The sequence below is a fragment of the Carettochelys insculpta genome, chromosome 1, assembly GCF_033958435.1.
Source record: "Carettochelys insculpta isolate YL-2023 chromosome 1, ASM3395843v1, whole genome shotgun sequence".
Lineage (NCBI taxonomy): Eukaryota > Metazoa > Chordata > Testudines > Carettochelyidae > Carettochelys > Carettochelys insculpta.
In genome coordinates, this window is record NC_134137.1 from 26,073,938 (window position 1) to 26,091,933 (window position 17,996).

The 17,996-nt window shown below is 49.1% G+C and overlaps 1 protein-coding gene across 4 annotated transcripts in view; it reads left to right on the forward strand.

The window, feature by feature from the left end:
* Positions 1 to 17,996, forward strand: part of CCDC83 (coiled-coil domain containing 83) — an 83,046-nt gene that overhangs the window by 8,415 nt on the left and 56,635 nt on the right. The window lies entirely within an intron of this gene.

Genomic DNA, 17,996 nt, shown 5'->3' on the forward strand with positions numbered 1-17,996 from the left:
CACTGGGTGCCCCTTGTCCGCATGTTTATTAACCCCTTCAAAGAATTCTAACAGATTAGTTAGACACGACTTCCCTCTGCAGAAACCATGCTGACTTTTGCCCAACAATTCGTGCTCTTCTATGTGCCTTGCAATTTTACTCTTTACTAGTGTTTCTACTAATTTGCCTGGTACTGATGTTAAACTTATCGGTCTATAATTGCCAGGATCTCCTCTAGAGCCTTTTTTAAATATTGGTGTTATATTGGCCGTCTTCCAGTCATTTGGTACCAAAGTGGATTTCAAGGATAGGTTACAAACCACTGTTAATAACTCCGCAATTTCACATTTGAGTTCTTTCAGAACCCTTGGGTGAATGCCGTCTGGTCCTGGAGACTTGTTACTATTCAGCTTATCAATTAATTCCAAAACCTCCTCTAATGTCACTTCAATCTGAGTGAGTTCCTCAGATTTGTCACCTAAAAAGGCTGGCTCAGATTTAGGAACCTCTGTAACATCCTCAGCCGTGAAGACTGAAGCAAAGAAATCATTTAATCGCTCCGCAATGGCACTGTCTTCCTTGATCGCTCCTTTTATATCTTTATCGTCCAAGGGCCCCACTGCTTTTTTAGCGGGCTTCCTGCTTCTAATGTATTTAAAAAACATTTTACTATCGTTTTTTGAATTTTTGGCTAGCTGTTCCTCAAACTCTTTTTTGGCTTTTCTTACTACATTATGGCTGCGTCTACACGTGCACGCTACTTCGAAGTAGCGGCAGTAACTTCGAAATAGCGCCCGTCACGTCTACACTTGTTGGGCGCTATTTCGAAGTTGAAATCGACGTTAGGCGGCGAGACGTCGAAGTCGCTAACCCCATGAGCGGATGGGAATAGCGCCCTACTTCGACGTTCAACATCGAAGTAGGGACGTGTAGACGATCCGCGTCCCGCAACATCGAAATAGCGGGGTCCTCCATGGCGGCCATCAGCTGGGGGGTTGAGAGATACTCTCTCTCCAGCCCTTGCGGGGCTCTGTGGTCACCGTGGGCAGCAGCCCTTAGCCCAGGGCTTCTGGCTGCTGCTGCTGCAGCTGGGGGTCCGTGCTGCATATACAGGGTCTGCAACTAGTTGTTGGCTCTGTCTATCTTGCACTGTTTAATGAAAGTGTGTCTGGGAGGGGCCCTTTAAGGGAGCGACTTGCTGTTGAGTCCGCCCCGTGACCCTGTCTGCAGCTGTGCCTGGCTCCCTTATTTCGATGTGTGCTACTTTGGCGTGTAGACGTTCCCTCGCTGTGCCTATTTCGATGTTGGGCTGAGCAACGTCGAAGTTGAACATCGACGTTGCCAGCCCTGGAGGACGTGTAGACGTTATTCATCGAAATAGCCTATTTCGATGTCGCAACATCGAAATAAGCTATTCGAAGTTGGGTGCACGTGTAGACGTAGCCTATGACACTTAATTTGGGAGTGTTTATGTTCCTTTCTATTTTCCTCACTAGGATTTGACTTCCACTTTTTAAAAGCTGCCCTTTTCTCTCTCACTGCCTTTTTAACATGGCTGTTTAGCCATGGTGGTTCTTTGTTAGGTCTCTTACTGTGTTTTTTTATTTGGGGTATACATTTAAGTTGGGCCTCTAGTATGGTGTCTTTAAACAGTTTCCATGCAGCTTCCAGGGATTTTAGTTTAATTACTCTACCTTTTAGTTTCTGTTTAACTAGCTTCCTCATTTTAGTGTAATACCCCTTTTTGAAATTAAATGCCAGAGTGTTTGACCGCTGCGGTGTTCTTCCCAACACAGGAATATTAAAAGTTATTATATTGTGGTCACTATTTCCAAGCGGTCCAGTAACAGTTACCTCTTGGACCAGATCCTGCGTTCCAGTCAGGACTAGATCGAGAATCGACTCTCCCCTTGTGGGTTCCTGTACTAGCTGCTCCAAGAAGCAGTCATTTAAGGCATCAAGAAATTTAATCTCTGAATCCCGTCCTGAGGTGACATGCACCCAATCAATATGGGGATAATTGAAATCTCCTATTATTACTGTGTTTTTTATTTTGATAGCCTCTCTAATCTCCCTTATCATTTCAGCATCACTATCACTGTCCTGGTTAGGTGGTCGGTAATATATTCCTAATGCCATATTCATATTAGAGGAATGAATTGTTATCCATAATGATTCTATGGAACATTTTGATTCCTTTAGGATTTTTACTTCATTTGATTCTATATTATCCTTCACATATAGTACCACTCCGCCACCCGCACGACCTGTTCTGTCTTTCCGATATAATTTATATCCCGGTATGATAGTGTCCCACTGATTGTCCTCATTCCACCATGTTTCTGAGATGCCTATTATGTCAACTTCCTCCTTTGATATGAGGTACTCCAGTTCACCCATCTTATTAGACAGACTCCTAGCATTAGTGTAAAAGCATGTTAGAAAACTACCACTATTTATATGTCCGCCTTTCACAGACGCGTTGGATTTTTTTATGCACGATTGTTTCACATCTGATCTTGCCCATATATTATTTCCCACGTTCCCTATCTGACTAACTTCTAGGGAATCCCTATCTATGGAGCCTCGTGTAAGAGAAGTCTCCGTCCGATCCAGGTGCTCCCCCGCACCAATCGGCTTTCCCCCACCTCTTAGTTTAAAAACTGCTCTACGACCTTTTTAATGTTTAATGCCAGCAGTCTGGATCCACCTTGATTTAGGTGGAGCCCATCATTCCTGTATAGGCTCCCCCTACCCCAAAAGTGTCCCCAGTTCCTAATAAATCTAAACCCCTCTTCCCTACACCATCGTCTCATCCACGCATTGAGACTCTGAAGTTCTGCCTGTCTATCTGGCCCTGCGCGTGGAACTGGAAGCATTTCAGAGAATGCCACCAAAGATGTTCTGGATTTCAGTCTCTTTCCTAGTAACCTAAATTTGGCCTCCAGAACATCTCTTCTACCCTTCCCTATGTCATTGGTACCAACATGTACCACGACGACCGGCTCCTCCCCAGCACTGCCCATAAGTCTGTCTAGATGCCTCGAGAGATCCGCAACCTTCGCACCAGGCAGGCAAGTCACCATACGGTTCTCCCAGTCATCACAAACCCAACTATCTATATTTCTAAGGATCGAATCCCCCACTACTAAAACCTGCTTCTTCCTAACAGCTGGCGCTCCCTCCCCCGGAGAAGTATCCTCGGCACGAGAGGATACAACATCACCCTCTGGAAGGAGGGTCCCAACTATGGGATGGTTTCCCTCTGCTCCCATTGACTGCTCTCCTTCCCTGAGCCTTTCATCCTCCGTAACAGCATCAGGACTGTCAGATTGGAGGTGGGACAGCCCTACTATGTCCTGGAAAGTCTCATCCACAAACACCTCTGCCTTCCTTAGCTCCTCCAGTTCAGCCACCCTGACCTCCAAAGCATGCACTCGGTCTCTGAGGGCCAGGAGCTCCTTGCATTGAGTGCACACATACGCCACCCACCCACAGGGTAGGTAGTCATACATACTGCACTCGACACAATAAACAGGATAGCCCCCACTCTGCTGCTGGGCTTCTGCCTCCATTTCCTACTCTAATTATATATGACTGTTAATTAAATGTTTCAGATAGAGGTTGTTATAAAGGATTTAGTTTAAGGGCAATAGAAGTCACTGGCTCCCTCCAAGCTCCCCCTCTCAACTCCCCTCTCAAAACTCCCTCCTGTTAGCACGCACCCTGTTCGCGAGCACCCAGTCGCAAAGCTCCCTGGTCGCTTACTAGCAGGGTTTAAGTGCTCGGCCTCCCTGATAGCTCCTCCCTCTGCCTACAGCTCAGCCAATCAGCACACGGTGTTTCAATTCAAACCTAATCAGCTTCCAACTGCCTGCCTGCCTGCCTGAGCACACGGCCTTTCAAACAAACAAACACTCAGCTCAGCACTCCAAACTCCAAACAAACAAACAAACACACAAGCCCAAAACCTCCAAATATAAGCAGCCACTTACCCCAAGGTGCTTTAGTTTGCTCCTTCCTTCTCCTCCTCCAGGAGAGCCTCTCAAAACTCCCTCCTGTTAGCACGCACCCTGTTCGCGAGCACCCGGTCGCAAAGCTCCCTGGTCGCTTACTAGCAGGGTTTAAGTGCTCGGCCTCCCTGATAGCTCCTCCCTCTGCCTACAGCTCAGTTGATGAACAATGGCTTCTGCCATTCAATGCATTGCTCAATGATGTTATGCAGTACAAAATTTGATTTACATGCCCCTTTCCTTTGTGAAAGCCAGCTTGTTCTTTCCTCAGTGATTCGTTAAGAGTGTCTGAGATCTGCTGAATAATAATCTTGTAGAAGATCTTGCCTGGCACTGAGAGGAGAGTAATGCTGCGCCAGCTGTTACAGTCATCGAGTGCTCCTTCCATGGTATCTTAACAATAATTCCTTTCATCCATTCCTCTGGCACCTGCATCCCTTCCCATTTTGCTGTGAAGAGCGGTTGGAGAATAGTGGCTGCAAGTTTTGTGTCTGCCTTAAGCAATTCAGCATTGAGATTGTTGTGTCCTGGAGCTTTACCATTCTTGAAGAATCTTATTGCCATGCTAATTTCTTCCATTTTTAGTGGAGCACTATGTATGTAAAGGTCTGTTTCCACTTCTAGAATATTGGCTGCTTCTTCTGGTGGTGACCTGTTTAGAACTTCCTGAAAATATTCTGCCCAGTGAGGCTCTTGTTCCCTCTCTGTTCTGAGTAGATTTCCTTGTTTGTCCATGACAGGGACACTTGTACTGGCATGATACTTACCACACACAAGCTTGGTGATTTTAAAAATCTTTGCTTGCTCTCTTCGAGTACGTGCTTCTTCAGCTAGTGCTGCTAGTTCCTCTGTATGAGCTCTCTTATCAGCTCTCACCAGTTTCTTGGCATGTCGGTCTGCTTCTTTGTATTGCTGGTAGTACCTTTCTTTCAGTCTTCCTGATTTGGTATCTCTAAATTTCTTCTTTAAGGTACATCTTTTATTGATTGCCTTCCTTGTGACTGGCAGGAGCCATACTTTTTTCTTCTCTTTTTGTTTGAAACCTAGGCAGTCGTCACTCTTTATGAATATTGTTGTAATTTGTTCCCATTTCTTATTCATTTCTTCTATGCTGTGTTTCTTCTTCAAGATCTTGCAAGGCTTGGAACATGTTTTTCACCTGAAGGACAAAAGCATTCTTAAATTTGGAGTCTTGTAGCTTGTCTACATGAAAGTGTTTCTCTATAGCTATGTCTACACGTGCACGCTACATCGAAATAGGCTATTTCGATGAATAATGTCTACACGTCCTCCAGGGCTGGCAACGTCGACGTTCAACGTCGACGTTGGGCAGCACCACATCGAAATAGGTGCTGAGAGGGAACGTCTACACGCCAAAGTAGCACACATCGAAATAAGGGTGCCAGGAACAGCTGCAGACGGGGTCACAGGGCGGACTAACGCTTCCGGGGCAACAGCTAGCCGCTCCCTTAAAGGGCCCCTCCCAGACACATGCAGCCTGCACAGCACGCGGTCTGGAGAGGCATAGGCACGCACACCTCGAGCGATGCAGGCATGTACCCCCAGCAGCAGCAGCAGCAGCAGCAGCCGCCAGAGGTCCACCCAGCCGCCCCTGTAGGAGCAGTGCTTGCCCTGCTCCATGCCATGCAGGAAGCAGCTGAGCACATCCTTGCCACAGAGGAGGAGCTGCCTGCAGGGGAGGAGGACGCAACCCCCAACCCTGCAGCACCCCGCCAGCTGTGGAGCTACCCCACCAGCACCGACTGGTGGGAGCAGCTGGTGCTCGGAGAGTGGGACGACGTCCGCTGGCTCCAGAACTTTCGCATGAACCAGCAGACATTTCTGGAGCTATGCCAGTGGCTCACCCGCGCACTGAGGCACCAGGACACCTTCATGCGGCGTGCCCTCACTGTGGAGAAACGGGTCGAAATAGGCTACTTGGACATGTGTTGTCTACACGTCCTCCACGTCCTCCATGGCTGGTGCCATTGACGTTCAACGTCGAAGTAGCGACGGAGAACGTCGAAAGGAGCTGCCCCGGAAGGAAATGCGGAGCGTCCATACACACAAGTGCTCCCCGTCGAAATAAGGGGCCAGCAAAGCCCCAAGCCGCTCCTTTAAAGGGCCCCTCTCAGACACACTCGGCTTGCACAGCACGAGATCCACAGAGCCGACAACTGGTTGCAGACCCCGTGCACGCAGCATGGACCCCCCCGCTGCAGCAGCAGCAGCCAGAAGCCCTGGGCTAAGGGCTTCTGTATGCGGTGACCATAGAGTCCTGCAGGGGCTGGACAGAGCGTCTTTCAACCCCCTCAGCTGATGGCCGCCATGGAGGACACCACTATTTTGACGTAGTGGGATGTGGATCGTCTACACGTGCCCTACTTTGATGTTGAACGTCGAAGTAGGGCGCTATTCCCATCTTCGTATAGGAATAACGATTTCAATGTCTCGCCGCCTAATGTTGATTTCAATGTTGAAATAGCGCACGGTGCGTGTAGATGTGACGTGTACTATTTCGACGTTGTGCCACCTACTTCGAAGTAGCCGGCTAGTATAGACACACCCAGGGTGTGTATAGAATAAGCACAACTGATAAGAGCACAACTTTGGTAGCATAAGCTATGCTTACACCATCGGTGTTTTTATGGTGTGGTAGATCAGCATTCCTATTTACTTGTAAAGCACTCTTACTGTAGAAATACCTGAAGTAGAGCATTGGAAAAAGTTGTTTTTTACACTAACAGTGGTTAGTGTATAACAAACAAAAAAGTCAGCCAGCAAGTGGTATGAATATTGTGAGCTGGTTCACTGGGCTAGACTTGTCAGCATATTCAGAATAAATTACTTTTCAAATCTGAGCCTGCATTTCTTACTTACATAGAGATCCCCTGGAAGCTAACAAGTGTTATATGAAGAAGAAATACTGTATTTAGGTCACAGGCCAGATTTTCACAGTTCAGAATATTGCTAGTCCTAAGTATCACAGTGGGAGCTGCTGGGTGCAAAGAGTTTTTGAAAATCTGACTCTGGCTATGGAAACGGAGCACTTGAAAATGTGGTCCATTGTTTGCATGATAAACTGGATAACCAAAATACTATGCCTGTTCTATATTGGTATGGTTTATGTGACAGAAAGTTGCATTTCAACATATCAAGGTGCTTTGCTGTTAGCCCTACAATCAGTATGGATTTATTTGTATTCCTTGTCCCTCCTTTTCCTTTCCTATTGAAATAAACAATTAAATTAGGAAGTGGGGTTTCTAAGGCCAGTGCCACAGGGAGACTCATGAAGCTGCTCATGAAGGTTTGGGTATTTCTTCCTCAAGTGATTGCCCATGCTTATTCCTCTCTAAGTATGTATGTACTCTGAACAACTATTGGAGATTTTTTTGGTGGATTAAGCACTATTTACCACCATGCACTTCTACATAGTGGTATATGAGGGCAAGGCCATGCTGACCTCCCTCAGTTTCTTCTTACTGCCAGTGATGGTTGTCAGAGAAATTCAAGGCCTGTTAAGTCAAGTGCTTCCCTCATTCCTTTCTGTATGAATTCCGTCTGCTGTAAACTACTGCTACATTTTTTAAGTGCTAAGTTTCTGTTCTATGCCACTTATCTTTTGATACAGGGATCAGTAACAGAATGATGCCTTTTTTGCCAGATTCTAAGTTTGGCAGATCTGCATTAAACCTGAGCTGGTCAGCAACTGACTTCCATGCTGCATGAAAAGTTTGGGAGAATCTGACATTTGTGACAAATGTCACATATGGAACGGATTCAAGCCATATTCCAAAAAAAGTGATGAGACTCAAAAGCCTGCTCAGGGAGGCACAGTTATGCCCCCTACTAGAATTATTACCCAAATAAGTGCACTTAGTACATAATTTTCACTATGGAGCGCTTGACAGTAGGTGTTCGTTGATCCTCATTCCCATTCAGCAATACCAAAGAAAAGATTGTTGCCTTCTTCAGGTTTGTTGCCTTTCTTGACTGTGTTGGACCTTAAATCAGATAGAGGTTGAAACTCTACAAGGCATTCAGGGGAATGTCGGTCCTTGGAACAGTCATCGTCTCCCAAGAGGAATTGCTATTTCACACCTCTGGAACCTCTTAAAACACAAAAGCAGTCACTTTTGTGGCAGTTTAAAGACTAACAAAATAATTTATTAGGTGATGAGCTTTCATGGGACAGACGCACTTCTTCAGACCTGGGAATTCTGATGAAAGTTAACTGACATGACAAAAATATAACAGAGAGAGAGAAAAAAAAATGAAATGAAAACTGACAAATCATCTGCATAGGACAGAAGGAGTGGGGAGGAGCGGCAAAGGGTGGGGAAGAGGGAGAAGAAAATTACTGCAAGTGTCTATTAAGTTAAGTGACTTGCCTGAGATCACTACAAATATCAAAGATGGGGAAGCTGTTTTTGTAATGCATAAGGTAATTGCTATCTCTGTTAAGACCAAGCCACAAAATGTCGAACTTGAGAATAAACTCCAATTCAGATGTCTCCTTTTCTAATCTGGAACCTCAGCCAGGTCTGCTAACGACCCTGAAGATGATTGCAGAGCCATCGTATGTTGCAGTTCCCAACCACACTGGAGGTATATATGTTAGCAAGGGACGTTCTTAACCTCTCAGTACTGGTATCAATGGCACAGGAGGTCTGCAGCTGATGCTGATGTGTACTGCTCATACTTCTCAAATCCATACTCTGTAGTACTGATAGCTAAACTTCTTCAAAGGTCCATGCTGATGAATGGAAAGCCTCTAGTGATTTTCCTGGCACTGCAATCCCCCAGCTCAGGCCACTTTTCAGAGTCCCATCTGGCTTTGCCACTCAGTTGGCAGAAGTATCTGATTTTTCTGCTTTAGATTCAGCAGTGAGGGTATTTATATACACACAGGATGGAGAAAATACTCCCCATCAGAGACTCTGGAACAACAGGCTGTGCAGCAACCTTAGCCTTGGCCTTCTTATAAAGTTCCAGCAAGGACAGGATACAGGCCCATAACAGTGGCCGTTCTTGGACATGGGGGCTGTCCCACTCCAGCTAGGACCTCTCCTCAGCTCTCTCAGCCAGAAATCACTTGGGCAGCTTCTCCACTGCAAGCTGTAGACCAGCTTCCACTTCAGATGCCTGTTGCTTCCTTGTTGTCATCATCAAAGACTATTGAGCAGACAAGTGACTAACCACTACCCAAAGGACCACAGGGTTCATTAACATATTTTAAAATGAGTGGCCTCTATATGTAGTATTCATGCACAAGAGATGAAAGAAAGTTTTGGCAATCCTGCCCAGGATGGCTTTACCAATTAATTAAGCTATCATGAAGCCAGTCATGGTTCTTTGGCAAACACTCTGTTGCTTGCATTCCAGAGCAAAATAAACTGAGTGGACATGTTTTGTCTTCTCTAAGGGCTATGAATATTTTCACTCTGATCATATCCTCAACCAGGTTCTCTTGTGGTGGCTACTGTCAGTGGGTGAGAAAGATACCAATAACAAGCTTCCACACCGAAAGGCAAAGACTCAGCATACGTCTATGCTTGGGAATAAAGTTGAATTTGTTAAAGTCAATTTTTTAATACTAGATTTTGTGAAGTTGAGTGTCCTGATCAGCTCAGAAAGTCAATTCAGTATGGCCCCAGAAGGTCACTTAAGTCTTACTTCGGAAGCCTTGCATTCTGGGCACCTATCCCACAGTTCCTGCAGACCCATTGCATTTTGAGATTTTGTGCCAGTGTCATGTGGGGGAAAAAAGTAACTGCAAGTGGTTCTGGGTTTCTGGTATCACCATCACAGAATGCATTTCCCTCACTTCCCTCTTTCCGGCTGGAAAAAAACAGCATTTTCGTACAGTTTTCATATTGTCTGCCAGCTGTCGTCACAGGCACTAACATTTATCCTGATACTCTTCAGAGTTTGACGCAGTGTTTTGTGCTCAGTTTCCGCATTGCGATGCAGTATCTTTTGAATATAATGGTCATGGAATATGAGCTCATTGGTTCCAGTGGCAATGATGAACGTGAAGATCTGGAGAGAAAAAACACGGAGCTTCTGGCAGCACTGGAAGAATTGTACAGCATGGAGGGCAGGTTCTGGAGCTGCAAAACCAGCACAGACTAGTGGCATCATATCATTTTGCAGTCCTGGTATATCAGCAGTGGCTGCAAAACTTCTGTATGAGTAAGACAACTCTCAAGGAACTTTGTGAACTGCTATCTCCCTCCCTGAAGCACAACAATACAAGAATGAGACTGACTTTGACACTGGAGAAGCATGTGGCAATTGTTCTTTGGAAGTTTGCAACACCAGACAGCTACCGGTCAGTGGGAAATCAATATGGAGTGGGCAATGCTACGGTGAGGACCTGTTGTCATACAAATAGCCAAGGTAGTCAACAGGCTTCTGTGGAAGAAAGTGACTCTGGGGAAAGTGCAGGAGATAGTGGAAGGATTGCTGCCATGGATCTGTGGTGGGGCCATAGATGGAACACACATCTCCATCCTGCCACTGGACCACCAGGCCTCAGAGTACGTTAATCACAAGGGGCACTTCTCTATGGGTATTGCAGGCATTAGTGGATCACAAAGGTCAGTTCACCGACCTCAATGTGGGGTGATTGGGAATGGTGCATGATGCACTAATCTTTAGGAGCTCTGACCTGTTTACAAGCCTCAAGAGTGGAACTTTCTTCCCAGACCAGAAAATTAACTTTAAGGGCATGGAAATGCCCATAGTGATTCTGGGTGACCCTGCTTACCCTTTGTTCTTCTTCGAGTGTCCCCGTGGCTGCTCCACATTAGGTGTTGGGCTCGCCCGGCGCTGCAGATCGGATCTTCCAAGCAGTTTCTGCCGGACCGTGCATGCGCCGGTGCGCGCCGCTCCCTTGCGCACTCCTGGCCACGTGCGCGATCCGGTCCCCGCCAGTTCCTCTTAACCGCCGTCGGCTGCAGACGGAATCTGACTAGGCTACGGCCAAGTTAGCGTATTCAATGGTTTTAACTGTTTTTCTTTAAAGTTTTCAAGTGCTTAGGCTACTGTTAAGTTAGCCAGTTGTTATTTCCAAAAAAAAAAAAAAGAAAGAAACAACAAGTGGGACGGCATTCAGTCCAGTCCTAGTAACAAGCGGAGCACCGGAGGCCAGGAGCCTAGGGCCATTAGCCCTCCTGCCGCAGCAGGCTATCGGAGAGGGGGAAAACAGCACAGAGAAGGTGCTAAGTACCCCATTAACAACTGAAAGACTCACCAACAATGTCCTCTTCAGGATTCAAGAAATGTGAGTCTTGCTGAGAGGCAATGCCAGCGTCTGATGGGCATAGTCACTGCATAAGGTGCCTGGGGGAGTCCCATGTCACGCAGAAATGCTCCTTCTGTGCAAAATTAACAGCCAGAGCAAGGAAGGACAGGGAGATGCAGCTTAAAATGCTGCTCTTCGACAAGGCCCTCCAGCCAGACGTGCTGGAGCGGCCGCAGCAGGAGGGACCCTCCGGGGCCCATAAAAGGAAAGCCGCCTCCCTCACCCCATCAGCGCAAAAATGGAGGAAAGTCTCCCCAGCCCGATCCCTGCCGGCAGCAACAGCGAGCGGGACGGGAGGAGCGCACAGCCCCCAGCCGCAGCAACAGTTGATCGGCGGCGGCACGGAGAGCCACGTGGAGGCGGCTCAGCCTCCGATAATCAAACAGCTGCCCCGCACCGCAGGCAGGGCGGCGGCTAAACAAGCGCCGGTACCGGCAGCACCACAAGCAGCGGCACCGACCCCCGGGGAACCGGCAGTGCAGAGCGCACAGGCACGCAGCCTGCAGGCACCGGAGGACACCGCCCGTGCGGCACCGCCCATAAGCGTGCCGAGCACGGCGTGGACGGGGCCAAGATCCCTTACACGTCAGGGGGCGGAGCTACCCCCTCAAGGGAGGGGGAAGGCTGCACACAAAACAAGGCACCGCAGCCCCTCTCCAGACAGGGCTGCAGAGTTGCTTTCTCTCAGCCCTCCGCTCATGCCTCAGACTCCAACTAGAAGGCAGGGGTCCCCCCTAGCCTACCCGGAGCCCCCGTCTCCATTTTTACAACCAGCCTCTCCCTGGCTGGGACCACCTTCACCCTCCCTGGGGTTTGAGCCGCTGGAGTACTATCACAAATCGCTCTCTCCAGTGTCCCAGGTCTCTTGACGATCTCGCTCCCCCAGACGCAGAGGGTATGCACCAAGGGAGTGGTCTAGGTCACCTTCCCAAGAACAGTGCTCATGCTGCCATGGTCGCCCCTATCACGCAGGGCATAGACACCACCGGCAATCTACCAGGGAAAGATCCCCACAGATGGTCCTGTATCCCCGAGGGCAATCGCGAACGGGGACAGAGACTCAAGTATCTCAGGGGGAACTGGTTATGGAACCCTGAGATTTTCCCTTGCAAGCTTCCAGCGAGCGGATGTACCATCACCAACAGGAACCGGAAGGGTCCAGAGAGGCGTACCCTAGTGGTTCCTCGCTCTCCTCCCCGGACGAGGCTATGGCCCCGGGGGACGTCCATCCTCCGGACGATCTCAAACAGTTTCAAGAGCTGTTTAAGAGGGTGGCCTTCACGCAAGGCATCTAGACAGCAGAGGTGCAAGAGAAACACCATAAGCTCCTCAAAAATCTGAGACCTCCGGCCTCCTCCAAAATAGCAATACCGCTTGATGAAGCAATCTTGGAGTCCGCCACTATGATATGGCAGACCCCTGCGACTATTCCGCCTGTCCACAAGAGAGCAGATAAGAAATACTTCGTGCCGGCGAAGGGCATGGAGTCCTGGCTCCAGACTTGGGTATACTGAGGAATCTGCAGGCAAAGATAGTCAATCTTCCCTTCGACTCGCAGAAGCTGTTTGCTGAATCAACTGACTCGGTCCTTCATTCCAGTAAAGATTCAAGAGCCACACTTAGGACCCTGGGGATTTACACCCCTCCATACAGAAAGAAAAAGTACTACCCTCAACAAAGACGGTACCAGTACCAGCAACAGCGTCCCCAGTACCACAGGGGTTACGAGCAAGGGCGACATCAACAGCACCAGCAGTACAGAACTCCCAGGCGACATTCCCAACAGAGCCCTGCGTCCTCGGGGCAGGGCCAAAGGCCACAAGTTTGACACACAGATCCAGGGCTGCGCCATCACTAGCATCGCACAAGGTCATCCGAAGCGGTTATTCCACCATCGCCTCCGACCATTCCACGACCAGTGGCAAAGGATCACCACAGACAAATGGGTGCTGGAGATCATAGCCACGGGGTACGCCATCCCCTTCCAGTCGCTCCCACCGCCATGACCTCCACCCAGGCCCCACCTCCAGGAGGCCTCCCACGTAGCGAGGCTCAAGCAGGAGGTAGACCATCTCATGCTCATAGGGGCAGTGGAAAGAGTGCCGGAGCAACTGCAAGGGAAAGGGTTCTACTCGAGGTACTTCCTCACGGAGAAAAAGACAGGAGGCTGGAGGCCCATCTTAGATCTTCGAGGCCTCAACCGGTACCTGCGCAAGCAACGCTTCCGGATGATCACAATCGCCTCCATCCTTACGGCACTAGACTATGGAGATTGGTTCGCAGCCCTCGACTTACAAGATGCTTACTTTCACATAACTATCCATCCGGCTCACCGACGATTCCTCCGGTTCATGGTAGGCAAAGAACATTTTCAATACAAGGTCCTACCGTTTGGCCTCTCCTCGGCCCCCAGAGTCTTCACCAAGACCTTGGCAGTGGTGTCAGCCTACCTGCACAGACAGGGGGTATTTATATTCCCGTATCTGGACGTCTGCCTACTCAAAGGGGCCTCGAAGGAGGAGGTAGTATGCATGATACGCGTCACAGCAGGCACGTTCTCTTCGCTCAGCCTGGTTATCAATCTGGCAAAATCAAAGATAGACCCCACACAGGACATAGAGTTCATAGGGGCCCGCATAAATTCTATTACAGCGAGAGTGTATCTACCAGAGACTCGCTTTTGGGCCATCGGCTCCCTCGTGCAAGTCATCACCTTCAGCCCTACGGTGCCGGTCCTGACGTGCTTACAGCTGCTGGGCCACATGGCAGCGGCGACGTTCGTAGTACAGAACGCCAGGTTACACATGCGCAGCATGCAGCACTGGCTGGCGAGCGTATACAAACCGGCAGCACACATCGTTCACAGGGTGGTGTCGCCCACAACAGAGGTGCGCAAATCCCTGCAATGGTGGGTAAACCCCAAGAACTTGCTAACAGGGGTACCCTTCCACCAACCACAAATATTGGTTTTTCTTACTACAGATGCCTCCCTCATAGGGTGGGGAGCACACATGGGCGAAGAGGTGACTCAAGGGCTGTGGTCCTCCACGGAGCAGTCACTGCACATAAATATACTGGAGCTCAGAGCAGTGTTCAACGCCTGCAGACCATATACAAGGCAAAGTAGTCGGGATCAGTACAGACAATACCTCCACCATGTTTTATATAAATCGGCAGGGAGGAGCTTGGTCCCGTGCCTTATGTGTGGAAGCAGTCCAGTTATGGAACTGGTGCATCGCCAACAATATAATCTTGAAAGCCTCGTACTTACCAGGCGCTCACAATGTGAAGGCAGACCAGCTGAGCAGGCATTTCGCACTCACGCACGAGTGGCAGATCTGTCCCCATCTGCTACGACCGATTTTTCACGCATAGGGTTTTCCCCAGATAGACCTGTTTGCCACTCAATACAAGAAGAAGTGCCCACGATTCTGCTCCAGGGCACGACTGGGACGGGGGTCCCTGGGGGATGCATTCGCGATCTCCTGGAGGGGCCCCCTGCTTTACGCTTTTCCTCCCACAGTGCTGATCCACAAAGTCTTGCAGAAAGCCAGGAGGGAAGGAGCCCGAATGATCCTGATAGTCCCAACGTGGGATCGACAGCAACGGTTCCCCCTACTCCTGCGCATGTCGGACCGTCCACCGATGCCCCTTCCGGTGGCGCCGGATCTACTCACGCAAGCCCAGGGGTCCATAGTGCATCTGCACCCACAAGGCCTGCGACTACAAGCGTGGTTAATCCATGGCTCAGCTCCCTAGAGAGCACATGTACGGAGGAAGTGCAACAAGTCCTAGAAAGTAGCAGGAGGACTTCCACCAGGAAGACCTACAAGCAGAAATGGACTCGCTTCACGGCATGGTGTTCTACCAAACAGCTGGCCCCCCTTTCGGTGCCTATACCTGTAATATTAGAGTATTTACTGGACCTCAAGAGAGGAGGACTCTCACTATCCTCGTTAAAGGTCCACCTTGCTGCCATGTCGGCGTTCAGACGCGAAGAGGAAGGGCACACGGTGTTCGCCCATCCCATGGTTACCAGGTTCCTCAAAGGGTTGGTAAACCTATACCCCCCTCGGAAACCGCTTCCACCTTCGTGGAACTTGGACCTGGTGCTTAATGTGCTAACGGGACCACCGTTCGAGCCTTTGGTCACGGTTTCCCTCTGCCTCCTTATGATAAAGACGACCTTTCTTCTCACAATCACGTCAGCTCGCAGGGTGAGCGAGCTTGCGGCAGTTATGGCAACACCACCCTGCACTGTTTTTTCCAAGGAGGCGGTAACCATACGGCTGCATCCAGCCTTTGTTCCTAAAGTTTCTTCTGAGTTTCACATTAACGAACCTATCGTTTTACCCTCATTTTATCCAAAGCCTCATAACTCTAACAAAGAGGCGCGCCTACACCTCTTGGACGTGAGGAGGGCGCTAGCCTTCTATATAGACAGGACCAAGTCCTTCCGGAAAACGGATAGACTCCTAGTCTCTCTCGCTCCCAAATCGAAAGGAGAAGGTCTCTCTTCACAGAGAATCTCGAAGCACATCGTATCCTGCATAAAAATGTGCTACGAACTCAAAAAGACTCCTTTACTGGCCACGCCCAGGGCTCATTCCACTAGGGCGGTGGCGGCATCAACAGCCTTTTTCAAGGGCGTTGCACTAAAAGACATTTGCAGAGTGGCGACCTGGTCATCCTATGACACCTTCGCCAAACATTACGCCCTTCACAGGGTATTCCAAGAGGATACCCGTCTCTCGACAGCGGTCCTCTTGGGGACAAGCTGCACATAATCCGATTACCCACCTCCTATCTTGGGTTACTGCTGGGTAGTCACCTAATGTGGAGCACCCACGGGGACACTCGAAGAAGAAAGAAAGGTTACTCACCGTAGTAACGGTGGTTCTTCGAGATGTGTCCCCGTGGGTGCTCCACTACCCGCCCATCCTCCCCGCTCCGGATCTCTGTTTAGTGTTTTGCAGGAGCATCCGAGGCAGTTGGTCAAGGAACTGGCAGGGACCGGATCACGCACGTGGCCAGGAGCGCACAAGGGAGCAGCGCGCACCGACGCATGTGCGGTCCTGCAGAAACTGCTTGGAAGATCCGATCTGCGGCGCCGGGGAAGCCCGACACCTAATGTGGAGCACCCACGGGGGGACATCTCGAAGAACCACCGTTACTACGGTGAGTAACCTTTCTTTCCCTTGGCTCAGAAGCCCTACTCAGGCACCCTGGACTCCAGTAAGGAGATTTTTAACTATAGTCTGAGGAGGTGCAGAATGGTGTTAGAAGTGCTTTTGGCCATTTAAAAGCCAGGTTCAGGTGCCTTCTGACCTGCTTAGACCTCAATGAAGAAAATACTACCATTGTCATTGGGGCCTGCTGTATTATAACATTTGCGAGGTGAGAGAGGAGAACTTCGTCCTTGCGTGGGGAGCGGAGGCAGAAACCCTGCCAAGAAATTATCAACAACCAACCCCAAGAGAAAACAGAAAAGCCCAGAAAGAGGCACTGAAAATCAGGGATGCCTTGAAAACCCAGTTTGTGAATGAGTAGGAAGGGTTTTAACTGCCCCCCAACCCATGCCATTTCCTTGCCCTTTGTGAAACCCCTTTCCAACTGTGAGACAACCATCACCACCCACCCAACCCCAAAGCATGTGAACCAATAAACAAAACTCTTTTTGAAAATAACGATGTTTTTATTCAGGGAGCACTAATGGAAGAGTGGGGGGTATAGGGAAGAAAAAGATGATAAGCTCATGGTTATTCATCAAAGGTTAGCCTTCTGTGGGTGGTGATTTTGTGGGGCTATGAAGCAGGGCTGTGGACTTCCCCAAATGTGTGTCAGGAGTAGGTGTGGAGGGGGGGTGCATCGATTGGAAGGGGGATGCAGAGCCAGGAGCAGGGGGGTGGACTGACTGGATTAAGGGAGGGCTCACATGATAATGCCTGAAGTGTAGTATTGGCATTTCTGGGGAGATGCCCCAGACTGACCGCTGGCTTGCTTGCTTTTCTTGTAGCTCTGCCTCAGTTCCTTGACCTTCATGCAGCACTGCTGAGCTTCCCTGATGTAACCTTTCTCAGTCGTGCCTTGTGATATTTTAGTATATATATCAGCACTCCTTTTGCTGGTTTTGTGCTGTTGAAAAATAGTTTCTTCCCTACACTGAAATGAGGTCCCAGATCTCTTGATGGCTCCTTGCTGGGGCCCTGTTGAGATCTTGGGAGCTCATGGCTACAAGGTATGCTAGAAGTGCTGCAGAGTTGTGAGCCACACATTTTTCATAAAAATCACAGGACAGGTAATGGGCCATGAATGAACAAGACACCCTCAGCTGCTTGCTCAAGCATGTTCTCCCCGACTCTGTGCAAGGCTGTTGCCCATTACTGGAGCCCTTCAAAGGGCCTTTTCAGGAGACTATGCTCCTCAGTGAAAACCCTGGCATCAGCTGTTGCTATGAGAAAGTATGAAAAATAATGGTGGCACCATCTTAGCCATCAGTCCACAGTCTTGCTTCTCATTATGCCATTTCCCACCAGTCCGGAGGCAATCCCAGTTTCAGTCTTATAATCGCTCTTTGGTTAGCTTCCTGGCCCACCTTCATGCAAGTTTGCTTGGGTGTGTTGCCTACTTTTGGAATGGACATGTGCAACCACTTTAAAACAAAATTCTATATACCTTGCTGTAACTGTTGTTC